This window comes from Ictidomys tridecemlineatus, chromosome 12 (genome assembly GCF_052094955.1).
Source record: "Ictidomys tridecemlineatus isolate mIctTri1 chromosome 12, mIctTri1.hap1, whole genome shotgun sequence".
Classification (NCBI taxonomy): Eukaryota; Metazoa; Chordata; class Mammalia; order Rodentia; family Sciuridae; genus Ictidomys; species Ictidomys tridecemlineatus.
Window position 1 is genome coordinate 90,359,171 of NC_135488.1, and position 16,287 is coordinate 90,375,457.

Here is a 16,287-nt window from a genome sequence, read left to right on the forward strand (position 1 = left end):
GTAAATGGGAGGATGTGATTATTTTCTGGTTCAATAGAAAAGCATTTCATTTCAAATGGCTGCTGCATGGCATTTCTTTCAAGAGTCACTAGGAATGGGTCAGGTCCATGGAGAGCAGGGGATGAGCTCACAGGAGGACAGCTGGCTTTGCTTCTCACCTACCCTTTAGGAACAGAGGCAGGAAGTGGAGATAAACAGAAAGCACAGTCCTGTGAGAAGGCTTTGCACCTTTAAGGAACATTTTCATTGCCTCTTCAGAAGCAATGAGTCTTCTAAGAGCTAGAGTACCCACTGAAGACTCTGGAAGATGAAACCTACCAGCAGCTACATTAAAAGCTATAAAATTTAGTCTGAGTTACTGGGGAGTCCAGAGCTGAAAGACAGCTTGAACCCAGGAATTGGGGGCCAGCTTGGGTCACACGGTGAGACACTCCATTTGGGGGGAAAAAAATCCAGGCACGAGGTACACACCTGTAATTCGAGACAAAAGGCTCACAAGTTTAAAGCCAACTTCAGCAACTAGGCCCTAGGCAACTTAGTGAGACCCTGTCTCAAAGTAAAAAATAAAAAGGACTGGGGATGTAGTTCAGTGGTTGAGCACCCTGGGTCCAATCCCCAACACACACACATACACACACACACGCACACACACACTCACACAAAATCTACAAAATTATTCTTGGAAATGATCTGAAAAATAAAACAAACTTCGAAGCAATAGAGTGCAGAAAATATTAGAAACAGTTCAGTAGGTGCCACTCAGATTTCTCCTCTTGCCTTCCAACAGATGTGTTCACTGAGACACAGTGTCCAGGGAGAGGCCACACGGAAAAGCCTCGGTGGCTTCCAGCTTCCAGTTACTCAGGGCATCCCTGGGGGAGCTGCCTTCTCAGAGGTGATATCACAATTGAAATTAATCTTCAGGGTCAGGTTCAGCCACTGGTCCTGCACATTTTCCATTCCCTCCACCCAGGGAACTTAATAGGACTTGAGGTGGGCAGAACATCATGGCCAAAGAGTGCGGCAGAGGAAAGCAACTAGGAGCATGGCACCAGGAAACAGAGACAGACTAAGCTCAGCTCACAAAATATATACCCCAAAGGCGCACCCCAGAGATTGGCTTCCTCTAGCCCACACCCTACCTGCCTACCATCACCCTTAGATTAATCCCTGTCAGGGCATTAATGCACCGATTAGGTTACACCTCTTATCACTCAATCATTTCATCTCTAAATTTCTTGCATTGTCTCACATGGGAGCTTTTGGGGGGCACCTGATATCTAAACCATAACAACTAGTAGTAGTACTTTGCACACAGGATTGTTGTTAAAGGCCATGCTGAGCATAAATCTCTTGACACCCTACTTGGGACAGATCTAACACTCTGCAGATACTTGTGTTTACCGTAGTTCTTGTCTGCTGTCCTGGCAGTGTTCTTCCTATGAAGAACTGGGAGATTTTTAAATCCAGATTTTAGTAGGGATATGTCTGTTACGTGAGCAACAGAGCTATCTATTTTTGTGGGCTTCTATCCTTAGAGATGAGCTTTCTCTGAGTCACTCCCATCTACCATGGAATTGGCATCCTTCCTTGCACAGATCTCCATGGCAATCGCTTTTACCCTTGCTCCTCAGCTCTACAACACTCCTCACGAGGTAAATTGCTCTATGAGCACCATAGTGTAGCAATGGACAAGGAGTCAGAAGGCAAGAGTTCTGGTTCTTGTGAATGTGAGCAATTTATGTATCATTTCCATCTTTTGATTTCTGCCTTTATAAAGTGAGAATCATTTTTCATACTCTATTTACTTCACCAGGTTATAAAACCCTGCAAAAAATGAACATGAGGATGTGTTGATTTGTAAAGAGTAGGGCGGAAGTACAAATGACCACTGTTGGCGGGTCACCTGTCTTCTGACATCTGTAAGTCCTTAAATGCATGAGGCACAGAGGGATCTACACCCAGAATGCAGCAACAACACCTATATGACACCACTGCATGGGTCTTATATTGTCAAAACCAGCACTGGTGAGCTGGGGATATAGCTCAGTTGGTAGCGTGCTTGCCTCGCATACACAAGGCCCTGGGTTCAATCTTCAGCACTACAAAAAAAAAAAAAATTCAGCACTGGGGATTTCACAAATATTGTTGATAATGGTGGACCCACGAGTTAATGTTTATAAGTTCTCAATGTATACTATAATTTCCCCATAAACTGCACACCATTGCTACTTACTGCATACACCTAGCAAATTCAAAGCTTTCCATCCTGAAATTAGAAACTGGCTAATTACAGTGGTAACCTCTTATCAGCAGTCTCACTTTCCATGGCTTCAGTTACCCAAGGTCAACAGCAGTATGAAAATATTACAGAACAATAAAATATTTTGAGAGAGGCAGCACATTCACATAACTTCAATTATAGTATAATTGTCCTTTTTGATTTTTAGTTATTGCTGTTAACCTCTTACTGTGCTGAATTTATAAATTAGGCTTTATTATAAGAAATGTATGTATGGGAAAAAATATAGTATGTATATGGTTTGGTCCTATTCACCGTTTCAGACATCCACTGGGGGTCTTAAAAATATATCTTCTATGGATGAGAGGAGACCACTGTACAGTTTCTAGGTGGCTAATTTACAATATTTATTGAGTTTTTAACTTTTTATTTTCATAAAAGACTGCTAAGGGACAAGCAAAATTTTAGTTGTTTCTTTGATTTTTGAAATACAACTGTAATGTTAATTCTTAACCAACTTGGTGTTTTCTGGTTATCTGTTGACAATCCAAAGATATAGCCCCGTCCATTAAAACTTGGTGGCTTCCACTGATGAGCACTTTCTTTGAATTCATTAGGTTGGATCTCATACCTCCTGTTACATTATCATCTGCATAGCCCCCACAGAAATGAGGCTCACAAAGTAAACTGTAAATAGTTCATTTGCAACAAGCATTTCCAGCTGCTAGACTTACAAGCACCTTGTTTCACATCCTTGAGCAATTTGGAGATGATTAATCACCACTCCTGCTCAGAGGATGCAAATATAGGCAACTAGGGGAAAAGCACTTATTGATATTAATGGGATTTATTTTAGATTTATTTAAAAAGCAGACAATCTCCCTAGTTATGATGAGACCATATTTTTCAGGTCCTTTTGTTCCAGGAAAATGACTATGCCCTTATCTTCCAGTCTTTGTTCTTCCTGTTTTCTCAGCCTGGATTTTGCAATTCTATACCTGTCAAAATCCTATCATATGCCACCCTTCCATTGCCCTTCCATTGCAACCGCATTCAGATGATTCTCCCTCTTCTAAGTTTGCATAGCCTTGTATTTGTATGTATAAGGCTTAGGTCCTTCTGCTTTATTTTTTAATTCTTTGTCCCACACAGAATTTTATGTTTCTTGAGGACTATGAATCATATCACTCATATTGCATGCTCTTTCTCTCTCTCTCTCTCTCTCTCTCTCTCTCTCTCTCTCTCTCTCCACAAACACATAGACAGCACATATGTGATACTTTGCAGATAGTAAGCACACAATAAATATTAATTAACATATCATAGAAGCCATGATGCAATCATCCAATAAGCATCTATTAAGTACTTCCTATGTGGCAGGAAGTATGCTATTTGAGAAATCAAAAAGGGATAACACAAATAAATGAGACCCAATCTAAGCAAAGAAACACAGCCATTTTGTTAACATTGCCATACATGTGACAAATACTGATTTTTTAAAATGTGCAAAAAAGAAAGAGCACCAGGTAAGAATAAACTAACCATAGCAGGAGACATTGAGACAGGCCTGAATGAAGAAGCAAGCTTCAGCCTTCAACTTAAAGGATGTGAGGAATTCAGCAGGTGGCAGGGGTGTGATGGGTATGGAAGGCATTAAAAGAAGAGGGAATGGTTTATGAAAAAGTCAGAGAGTTGTGAAAATAATGAAGAGGGGGGCAACTGTGATCAAAGCATTAGACATTTGGGAGTGAGGCAGGGAAATAAAGCTGGGGAGAGATGGAGCCAGACTGTGAAATGTTTTAAATGCCAGGTCAAGGAACTTCACCTTGACCCAGCAGGCAGGAGACATGTCTCAGGTTTTGCAACAGAGAGAAAGTGGGTCAGAGTTTTAGAATGATCATGCTGGTGGCTGGTAACTGGCAGCTCAGTCGGCCATAGCTTTTGGCCCTTATTTCTTTATCCTGCCCCTGGCTCTGGTGATTCACAACTCTTTGGAGAATAAAGAGCAAATGATGGTGAGCTACAGGAACTGTTAATTCCCTTTAATGCTTCCGACAAAAGCAGTCCCATTCTCAGAATACAAATTTACTTTGCATACTTTCATGTAAGCAATCACAGTAAAAGAAATGCTGTTAATTAGTGTTAGCCTTAAAAACTAAGAGCTTTTAATTTCTCCCCCTCCCCACTGAAATAATATTGTTTTTTATAAGGAGTCAGAGAGGAAAGGAATAGGGGTTAGCAAAATGTACGAGTAAAGAAATCACATTTGTTTAATTAAAGGGAAACTCTGCCAGCTTCTGAGAAAGAGACCCCACAGCCTTTTTTTTTTTTTTTTTTCAAAATCATCATTTCCAAAAGAAAAGAAAAAACGTGTCTAGTAGTAATCTTTGTACTCCCTTCTCACGCATTAGGCAGGCTGGATCTAAATGGAATTGTTTCTTAGGACAATAGTAAGACTCATTAGGAGCAGTTGGTGGAGATTCCCTGGGCCTTGTAGTATTCTAAAATATTTCACAGATCCCTTCGGGAGCAGGAAGAATATCCTAAAGTTAACAAAACTGGGAATGGAGGAATGGTGATCTGTATATTAGTTAGCTTCCTGTTACTACAGTGAAATACCTGAGGCAATTAACTTATAAATAGAAAAGTTTGTGGTTGGAGTTGCACTTCAGTAGTAGAGCACTTGCCCAGCTTATTCAAGGCCCAGGGTTCAATCCCCAGCACCACAAAAAAGAGAGAGAGAAAAGGTTTATCTGGCTCAGTTTAGAAATTCAAGTCCAAGATCTGGCAGCCTCATTCCTTTGGGCCACTGGTGTAGGTGGCACATCTCGGGAGTCCATGTCAGAGCCACATTCACATCCCTAACCAGGAAGGTAAGAGAGAAAGACACCAGGATCCCATAGTCCCCTATGATATCCAAGGACCTCCCATGAGGCTCTCCCTCTTCAAGGTCCACAGCACCTCCCAATACTGTCACTCTGGGGATCAAACCTTTGTATGTGGACCCTTAGGGGACACTCTTCCAAACCATAGCAATGGCAGGGGGTGGGGGTGGGGTGCTCTGATTCTCAGTCTGGTCTAAAGTCTAGTCTAGAGAGCAGGGAGGGCCTTGTTATGAACTAAGAACACTAAATATCTCAAATATCAAGCTCTGCCAGCTGGCATGCAAAGATCTCATTCCAATCGCCACCGTTTCTTTTTTCCAGCCCTTTGAAACGATTAGCCATTTCATTTCAGTTGCTGACATATCTCCAGCCAGTGAGAGCAACTGTTGAAATCTGCACTTGGAGTTCAGAGCTCCTAGATCCTGAACTTTGATAAACAACTTTCAGTGGAACTGGGGATACTTAAAAAAATAAATTGAAAAGTGAAGATGAACCGTAATGAACTTTATCAAAAAAAAAAAAAAAAAAAACAGCCAACAAAACATAGCTACAGCCAGATGCAAGCTTGACCTGGTTCATTTTCCCTTGAGGCCCAATCCCAGTTGAGGAATGGCAATGAGGCCAGGGCTGTCCCTTCAACATGGGAGGAACAACTGCCCTGTTGTAAGGCACAGACTGGTCCTGGAACTATACCTCCAAGAACTGCAAAGAAAGGGAGACCCCAATAGAAAAGTAAGTTTCAAGCCTAGAGATGTAACACTATATGAGAGATAGAAATGGAAAGACAAAAGGAAAAAATACAATTAGCCTATGGTTTTTCAGAATAATCAAAGGATTTTTGTACTGTGAGTCATGGTCAGCCTAGAAGGATAGTCGAGAACAGCAACATTTCAGGGCCCAGGAATTTACTGCACATAAACAGCTATTGTTGTCTCTCCAAAACAAAATGTTATTTCCCTGAAATATAGCATTGCATGAAGCTGGCAAAAGAAGTGCCTTCCTGTGACAATTTATGCAAAATTATATATTAGCAATATGCTAAAGCCTGCAGCATAAAGAAGACATTTATCCCTTTTTAAAACAACAATAGTTTGCTGCACACACTCTGCCTGATGTTGAGAGGTAATAATTATGCCCATTTGTTATTTTTTAATTCTTTCTGGGAAGTATCCACTTCTGGCAAAAACTTTTTCAGGTGATCTTGGACAAATCTCAGCTCCTCTCTGGACCTGAGCTTCCTCTTGGACTTGGTGAATTAGAGAGCTGACTTCTGTTCTTCCATTCTATTCTGTAACAACATATGAATGGAAGTATATCGCTGTGCTCTGAACATGGCATTGAGGTTCTGAACAATTCTAGATTGTTCTTAGAACCTGTCATTACTGACAGATCCAAGGCAAGGTGAATGGGATAGGCACCTTTGGCTCTGAAAAAGCAGGGTTTAGGAGCTCAGAAGACAAGCTTGCCAAAATTAACCAGACATGTGCAAAGGCACAGCAGGTTGCCATTCACCTGGTCCTTAGCCAACTGCTTTACTATTGTTTCTGTTGCCAATTCATACACCAGTTATTCTTACAGCTGGGCCAAGACCACTGAACCTGAAAGAATGAGGTTTGTATACCCATGATGAAACTTGGCAGCAAGTCTAGAATCTCCCTCCTCAACAGGGCTGTGGACAAAATCAACTTGTGAGGAATATGCTTGTTCATTCTATTCTTATCTATGTATACCTTTTCTGATCTGCCACTGCTGCTTCTCCTGCTGCTTACCAAAGTATGCTAAGCAGGGTCAAGAGAAGGCAAAATCTAACAGCAGACGAAGTCTCCCTGAGAAATCCCTTCCATGTTTCTCTTTGAGTACCCAGCAATGAGTTGCTGACTCATGGGCAGTGGGAGGTCACCACCTGAGCATCCCAGCTAGAATTGTCACTTCCACAGTATTGTGTTCTAGATCTTTCCAGAACCATGCTCCCTTCTTTAAAATTACCCTGCCCTAGCTGGGCATGGTGACGCATGACTGTAATCCCAGCAGCTCAGGAGGCTGAGACAGGCAGATCACAAGTTCAAAGCCAGCCTCAGCAATAGCGAGATGCTAAGCAGCTCAGTGAGACCCTGTCTCTAAATAAAATATAAAATAGGGCTGGGGATGTGGCTCAGTGGTTCAGTACCTCTGAGTTCAATCCCCAGTACCCCCAAAATAAAAAATTTCCTTGCTTTGTCCCATTCTTTCAGGGACTTTATGGCCAACAAGCTAATGAATCTCAGTTAATATAGTTGTTTGAAAGGGATTCTGGCATATTTGCATTTCAACTGTGCCCTTCACAATTTGTAAAACAAAGAAAATATGTAATAGTCGAATCAATGCCTCATCCAAAATGCTCTTCTAAAGCTAGATTGAGCTGGATTCAAAGTGGCCTGACTCCAAGTCCAGTTCTCCCACTGTTCCTTGGAAATGGATAGGGCCACACTCAAAGATATAGTTCTTAGAGATGTGATAGCACTTTTGATCTGATGTTTTCCACCCTTCTCTAACAATACCTTATTTTGAGGTTTAAAAAAGACCAATAAAAGTCTGGTGGCTCCTTGCAACACTTTCTGGTAGGACTTTCTGTTTTTTTCTAGGAGATCCATAATGTGAAATAGCACGTTGCTTACATAACTTTTATCCTGAGATTCAATAGTACTACACCATAACAACTCTGCTTCTCCAGATCATGTGTTTCGGGATCTAGTCAGGCCTAAGGACTTCTGAAGGTCTTTCAGCCAGTTGGGCAGGGCATTTTCCAGACTGGCAAAGGAAGCTGAAGGATATCAGAACCTTTTGGATAAATGATCGCAGACAGATGATTCCTACTCCCTGAGCCATAATGGTGGAAGAGGACTGGGTTTCTTCCTCCCTGGCTCTTCAAGGCATTCTTTCAGCTCACTCATGTCCACCAGCTGACAGCAGGCTGGTAATGTTGAGAATGCTGCCCTTTGTTTGAGTTGGGAAGTTTTTGCAACTTAGCAAAAACGGTTTGCATGAAAGAGAAAGTAGAAACTGTTTTAAGAAACTCTGGGGGAAAAAAATTATCCATAAGAAAAAAATGCTAGCTTTTTCTTGGAGCAATTTTGTTTTGTTTTTCAGGGCTAGAGATTGAACTTGGGCCTAGCACATGCTAGCCAAGTGTTTTACCCCTGAGCTACACTCCTACACGTCTTGGGGCAAGTTTTTATTTTTTTATTTATTTTCTTTTTTTTTTTTTGAGATTTTGTTTATTGGTTTTTGTTATTTCCTTCTGTATACAAAAGCTCAATGAATTATATCCTTGGAAGAGGAGTGGAAGACCTGAGGAAGTGATGGAGAGGCTGTCTGGAACTCTTTTGTCTTTTTCTGTCTCACCTTCAGACTTTATCCACTTCTCTTTTGCTAGAAATAGAAAAATTAACTCACAAGTCTAAAAAAATAAAATAACAGGGCTAGGCTGTTGCTCAGTGGTAGAGCACATGCCCAGTATGCATGACGCTCTGAGTTAGATCCTCAGCACTGCAAAAAAAGAAAAGAAATAATAAAGTAATAAAACCAAATAGTTCTTAGAAAGTCTCCTTCAATAATTACACAAATCTGACAATGATGCATAAGCTGTCCAGAAATCAGGACTAGAATCTAATCAGTTTCAGGGTTCATTATAAACTGAAAATCTAAAAGACGAGAGAGATCAAGAGATTAAGACAAAACAGGAGTGGGGGGAGAGATTGGTATCTGTGGGTTGCTATGATCAAAAGCAAACCAAAGACATAGGAATAAAAAGATCAAACCTAGGGCTGAAGGTGTAACTCAATAGTGGAACACCTGCTTAGCACACATGAGGCCCTGGGTTTAATTCTAGTAGATTTTTTTAAAAAATCAAATAGAAAGCAGTTGTCATGGATCAGGGTAGGCAAGAGTGAGGAACCAACAGGTGAAGTTCATCCACAGGATATGGCAGTAGGAAACAGAGACCATTTCAAGTGTCCTTACCCTGGATACTTGAAAGCTCTCTCCCACTCTATTTACAAACCCTACCTAGGTGGGAAACAAGCTGGGGAGTTAACTCAATGAGAAATGGCTATTTCTCATTGGGTTAAGGAAAAAAAAAAACAGGAAACAAAAAATTACTGAATTCCTATTGAATGCCAAACACTTGACATACTTACAGAGTCTCTGTAATTCTTTGAGAGAGATCAGATGTTATAGTTTCTGGTCCCCACACACCTTTCCTGCATTTTACTCTGTTGGTGAATTTCCCACCTGTGAGTTCTGCCTTTCCAGAGTAATGTCAGAAAACGTGCTTCCCCGGAGACCTTGGTAGCTAGAACACAGAGGTGAACTTTAGGCTCCCCCACTAAGATATACCCAGGCCAGAGCCAATTGAAAATAATGAACCAGGGGAAGATTATGTTGCCTGGGACCCATTTACTGTCAAGGGTGGTAGCAGATGCATCCAGTTGTCTGGGGCACCAGTTGTTATAAAATCACTTCCTGACCAGAAACATCGGTGCTGGCAGAGCTGCAGTGAGTCTCAGCTCCTGGCAGTCACTCCATGCTCTGGGGAAAGCAGGGTCAATGGCTTCCTTACTGGGTCACTTCCTTACTGGGTCACTTCTGCAGCATAGTTTCAGTCCTTGGCCCCAGAAGCTCAGCCTAAAGCCTGCCTCTCTGACTCTCCCAACTTCAGTATTTTGTGCAAGTAATAATTCTTTCAATTATCTCCTTATCTGCCTAATTGGCTACGTTCAGCTGCTAGTGCTTATAACTAACAACACTGAGTGCTAAAGATAAGTATTGTTACTATCTCTTTTTACTCAGAGAAGACCAAAGCTGAAAGATAGTGAGTGACTAAAAAAGAAAGAAGAAAAACTGAGTAACTTGCTCAAGGACGTACAGGTCTTAAGTAACAGAGGCAGGATTTGTGCCCAAGACTCCTTGATGACAAAGCTTGTGTTTTTTTTCAAATGTATTAATTGGCTGTTGAGGGCCACAGCCGAGTCGGGATGATGCATGGCATTTTTGCCAGAAGTAGTGGTTGAGAGGTGACGTCAGCGAGTTCTCGTGGAGTTCCCGTTGAGTTCCAGTTGAACTCTCGCGGGGATTCCTGAAGAGTTCGCATTGGTTGGGGAAGTGCCAGAGGAGGGATTTCCGGTTGCTGGTTCCGGGAGGAGCCGCGTGGCCTTTGGGGGAGTTCCCGTGAGCGTGTGTGGAGTGTGCTGGTGGAGTTCAGAAATAAAGTTTGTTCCTGCTTCAGTAGCTCATGATTTGTGCCCAGCCAGACTGCGGCAATTGGCGAAATTTCAGGAAAGGAGCCCCTGGGTGGGGTGGAGAAGGAATTGGTCCTGGTAACATCTTTTACTTCTACTGACTCTCAGTATCTTACACAATGATTTAAGGGTCCCCACCACAACTCTTGTCGAAATTTAATTCCCATTGTGAGGTATTATGAGAATGAAAACTTAATCCAATATGGTAGTTGGAGGTAGGACATTCAGGAGGTAATTAAAATAAAGTGAGACCAGAAGGGTGGAGTCCTAATCCAATGAGACTGTGACTTTATAAAAAAAAAAGAAGAGACAGAAGTTGGAGTGCTCTGTCTCACCACATAATGCCCTATGACACTATGGGAATCAGTAAGAAGGACCTCATGGGATGCAGCTACCCAATTTTAAACTTCCCAGCTTTTGAAACAATGAACCAAATAAATCTTTATTCTTTACAAGTTGCTCCATCTGTGTTGTTCAGCTAAAGCAACAGAAAAAGGACTAAGGCACCTTAGTAGTTGGGACATCTTTTTCTCATTGCTTGTGCTCAGTCACTTTTCTGACTTAACTGTGTGCCAATAAACATATGGGTGATGCTAAAGATAAACCAGCACCACTGATTTCCATTGCTACCTTCAAATATTGCCATTCACAGTTAGTAAGGTGGGGGGACCACTGTCTGTGGATTGCTGAGGGGGTGGCCAACTGTTTGGGTTTTATTTACCTTTGTTTTTCATGAGTCACAGATTTATGCATTATTCATAAACTTTAGGTTTAAAGAAAGTTTTCTTGTGCAATTTCTGTTTATTCTCCTATCCAGGATTGAAATAAATAGCAGCAGATAACAAAGTATATAGCTCAACTTGTGATTTCAGTTAGAGGTTGGGCCAATGGACTTAAATTCTTCAGAGTCCTGTATATTATAAAATGAAAACCAGACAGATTGATAGATATATAACAAATCTGAAGTAATCCTTAGATGCCTGAAAATTCAAATAGCCCTTAAAGAAATAATAATAATGATGATGAAAAAGATCTCAGGAAAGTGATAGTAGTTAGAACAGTTTCAACAAAAATGTAAACTTAGCAAAAATCTGTCCTACAGACCTCAACTTTACATTCTTTCCTCTCTTTATTCCTTAGTGATGCTCTCAACCCCTCTACTCCTCAAATACCTAAATTAAATTCTTTCCAAACTCAATTATTCCCTCAAACCAACGCACAAAAGACTAATAGGAACTCCTGCCATAGTCATTCATAGTCATTGTACAAAAACAAAGTCAACATCTAAAGTAAAGTGATTACATTTGGTAACAAACATCAGTCATTTGTAGTTGCCCCAAAATCTTTTTTTTTAAATTTCATACCAAAAAATGCATTATTTTTGTGTACAAAAGTATGGAACATATCATTATGGTCAATTTTATGTGTCAACTTGATTGGGCCATAGGGTGCCCAGATATTTGGTTAAACATTATTTCTGGATGCATCTGTTGAGAGCACTTCTTAATGAGATTAACATATGAATTTGTAGAATGAGTAAAGTAGTTTGCTCTCTCCAATGTGGTAAGCCTCATCCAACTCACTGAATTTATAAACAGAATAAAAGGATGAAGAAGAAAGAATTCTTTCTTTTTGCCTGTCTTCCAGCTGGGACACTGATCTTTGCCTGCCTTCAGACTTAAACTGACACCATTGGCTCTTCTGGATTTCCAACTTGTCTATTGCAGACCTTGGGACCTCTTGGCTTCCATATTTGCATGAGTCAACTCTTTACAATAAATCAATCTCAAGTAGATAAATAGAGATGCATAGACATAAATATAATCATGGGCTGCACAACAATGTTTTTAACAGGCTTAATATACAATAGTGATCCCATGAAATTACAATGGAGCTAAGAAATTTCTTCTTCCTAGTGAATGCATCATCATAACATTGTAGCACCATGCACCACTCACATGTTTATGGTGATGTTAGTGTAAACAAATCTATGACTGTGCCAAATATAGCGTGTACAATTATATATAGTACCTAAAACTTGATAATAAGAAACTGTTATTAATTTATGCATTTATCACACACTTTTGTGTTATTTTAGAGGGTACTCTATCTACATAAATGAAACACTTTACTGTAAAACATATGCCCTGTGCATGCTAGTCACACCCTCATATAATTTGTGTTTGTTCCATCTCTTGATTACATCAAGAGGCCATGTTGAGTGATTGACCCAGAACATCTAGGTTTGTGTAGGTAGATTCTATGATGTTGTCAAATAATAAAAACCACTGAAGGACACATTTTTCAGAATGTATGCTGACCTTGAGCAATGCCTGAGGTTATATATAGATAAACCCCTACTAGTTGTCTTTTCTTGGAGAACTCAGATTAATACAAATATATATTTATTATAAATCATTCAAAAATAATTAATGTTTGGGGATATAACACAACCCAAGAAATAGTTTACTATAGCTCTCTTCTATCTTCCAGCCTCTTTTTACTAGATGCTCAAAAATACTGTGAACACCTTCTTAATATTCTGATGGATCCCCACTCCATCAATCCTGCCTTTTCAACAATAAATTTAAATTTTGTTAAATTGTATTTGGGCTGAGGGTGCAGCTCAGTAGTAGATTGCCTAGACCTGGGTTTTTTCTCCAGCACACACAAAAAAAAAAGCACAACTTTATTTCCTAGCCCTTCTTGTGTTAAGATACCAGTACGTAATTGGAAATTTCACCAAACAAATACTTTCTTCTAGTACCGATTCAGAACTAAGTTAAACAAGGAAGAGGCAGGGCATGAGGCACCTATATTTCTAGCACACACTAGAACCAGCGGTTGTATGACTTCCTGATCATAACAGATGCTGTAGCTCCCTCAGAAGGACATTTTGGAATGCAGAAATGCACACTGAAGTTACCCCTGGTGGCTTACCTAGAGTCTGCTTCTTCGCCTTTCGTTATGATCATTTAATCTATTCACCCAATAATAAACTATTTTCGCTTAAAATAACCAGAGTAGATTCAATGACTGCCCCTAAGAAACTCCAACTGATTAAAAAAAAAATGGACCAGAAGTGATTGCAAACAGACTTCAAAGATATGGAGACTTTAAAAAAAAATTCTTAGATATTGATGAACCTTTATTTTATTCATTTATGTATATGCAGTGCTGAGAATTGAATCTAGTACCTCACACATGCTAGGCAAGTGTGCTACCACTGAGCCACAATCCCAGCCCCAGATATGGAGCTTTTGATTGGTCATTTGACCTGGTTGGGTTTGAAGTGTTTGATTGTCATTAAATAATGGAATAGTAGTAACACCTGATATACAAGGTGGTAAAACAGCTACTTAAATGATTACCTGTGGCCACATGAAATAAAGTGTCTACTGAAGCAAAGATTTTGTCTTTCCTTTGGATTGCTATAATACACCATTGTGTGGGGCTGAGAAATATAAGAACTATGGCTTCGGATGGTTGATTCTATTAGCATCAGCAAGCTTTAAAAAAAAAAAAAGATAGGATGAAGAATTTAAACTCTCAGATGAAGGTATTGTTAGAGAAACAGGGAGTTTCTAAGAATTATTTTGATAGTACTAGGGAATCAAACCCAAGGACTTGTGCATGCTAAGTATACATTCTACCAATGAGTTATGTTTCCAGTTCAGGATTTTTTTTTTAATCTGTTATACTTACAAGGCCAACAAGGCAAAAAGAAAAAGAAAAAAAAATGCAGAGCAAAATCTTGGCAGTTACTGAATTTCAATGCAGTTCAATACAGGTTGAATTTTTTTTATTAGTTGTTCAAGACATTACATAGCTCTTGACATATCATATTTCATACATTTGATTCAAGTGGGTTATGAACTTCCATTTTTCCCCCGTATACAGGTTGAATTTATGTTCTCACTAGATCTCTTACATGAAAGTCAAGACATTATTTAGTTAAATAATGGGCCGCAAGAATTGGAATGAGAGCATGTGGGAGGATCTGAATGACTAAATATCCTCATATCCCACTACAACTCTTCAAAAGAAACAGTACCTTCTTCCCTGTCTGAAGATACTGGTCTGTCCCTGCTTAAACATTAATAATAACCTCACCACAAACAGGAATGCTAGTTTTTCTCATGTCCCTCACCTATGACCTTTCATTCCCTCCATACTTATAACTAGCTCCAATTCCAGCATGCCCATGTGGGCTAATTTTAAAAGTCTAATTTGTACTGATAAAGATTTCACATACCAAAAGAATTAATTGTAAGATTTTGCTAATTACCATTATCAAAAAAGCCGGAGAATTACATTGAGTATTCTACCAGAAATAGGGTCAGGCTAAGTTATTGACATGGGTACACTAATCAGAGAGTCTGGATTCAATCTACTTAGTTTGAGCCAATTGATAACTTGGTAGGTTGACTAGCGCCTGAACTCCATTTTGCCTATTTCTGAAGGAAGCTGATATGATAAAGCTCAGAGACTTAAGAGATAATAACATTAGAATGAATTTATCAGTATAACATCTTACATACACCCAAAGTAAACTTAGAGGACAGTCTCTTTTCTAAGACATTGAGAAAAAAAAAATTATGAAGTGAGTATCAGAAGCCTTGAAGACTTTAGTGAATTTCTTCTGAGAAGGAATAATGAAATGCTGATACTGAAATTAATTCCTTGTTTCCAGTGGGGTTGATGGGTACCCAGAGTGATAGTCACAAATAGTAGGATTTAACTGCTAGGAAATGCGCAGAAGGGTTTGCTTGTGGCCATCTTTTGGTGTTGGCCATTTGATCATAATATTCCTAAAACTGAACTAGCTGGGCAGCACGTGAAGGTTTGATCTCTCAAAGTACTTGACCTATGTTGTTGACAAAATTTTAGGCCTGGTGCATCTAAATTTAAATCATCAGACTTGAACTTAAATCATCACTAGAGTGTCATGGCCATATCCAGAATCTTAACTCTGTGAAGGAAAGGGAGAATCCCAAGAATGAAAATCTACCTCTATCCCTTTCCTTAAAGGAACTACATACATCTACAAAGATAACTATATTAGAGAGAGGGAGATATATATGTCTTTCACAAATTATTGAACATGGCTTTCAATTTGTGCTAATCCCTGGGACCCAAATGTTACCATTTCCCCTACTCAGAGCAGAACCTTAACTAATGGGCACCCAAGTGAAAAGAGTTTGAATCCAAACACATGTCATGGTGAGCATAGAGTTCCTGGGACTCCCCTCCATTTTCTGATTTATAGGTTGAATGGATAAGTCCAGCAATATCCTCAAATTGGCTTCCTAGCACAAAGTAAGCACTATGGGACTTCCCCTTCCTAACAAAAGCACTACTATATAAATACCCATGTTCATGAATTAGAAGAGCTAATTTTGCTCAAATATCCACATTAACCAAATCAATCTATTGATATATTTTTAAGAAAACTCTGAAAATTAGTGGCATCATCAAAGGCAACTTTAGTTATAAGGACTTTTAACAGAAAAAAAAAGCTATTAAATGTCATTTAAAAAGAAAATATTGTTCCAATTTACCAGACACGATGGTGCATGTCAGAAATCACAATTAAAGAAAATAAAAATATCTGGGGATGTCTCTCTGTGGTAGAGAATTTCTGGATTCTATCCCCAGTACCTCAGAAACAAGCAAACAAAATCTGTTAGAACTAGTAAATTGGGCTAGAGATATAGCTCAATTGGTAGAATACTTGCCTTGCATGCACAAGGGCCTTGATTCAATCCCCAGCACCACAAAAATAAATAAATAAATAAACAAACTAGTAAATTAATTAAGTGAAGTTGCAGGATACAAAATCAACATACAAAAATCAATAGCATACAACTAACAACATGCTATC

General features: G+C 39.5%; 1 long non-coding RNA gene across 1 annotated transcript in view; it reads right to left on the reverse strand.

The window, feature by feature from the left end:
* The window catches only part of LOC120884894 (uncharacterized), a 193,760-nt gene that overhangs the window by 70,467 nt on the left and 107,006 nt on the right, over positions 1–16,287 (reverse strand). The gene's annotated exons all lie outside the window — the stretch shown is intronic.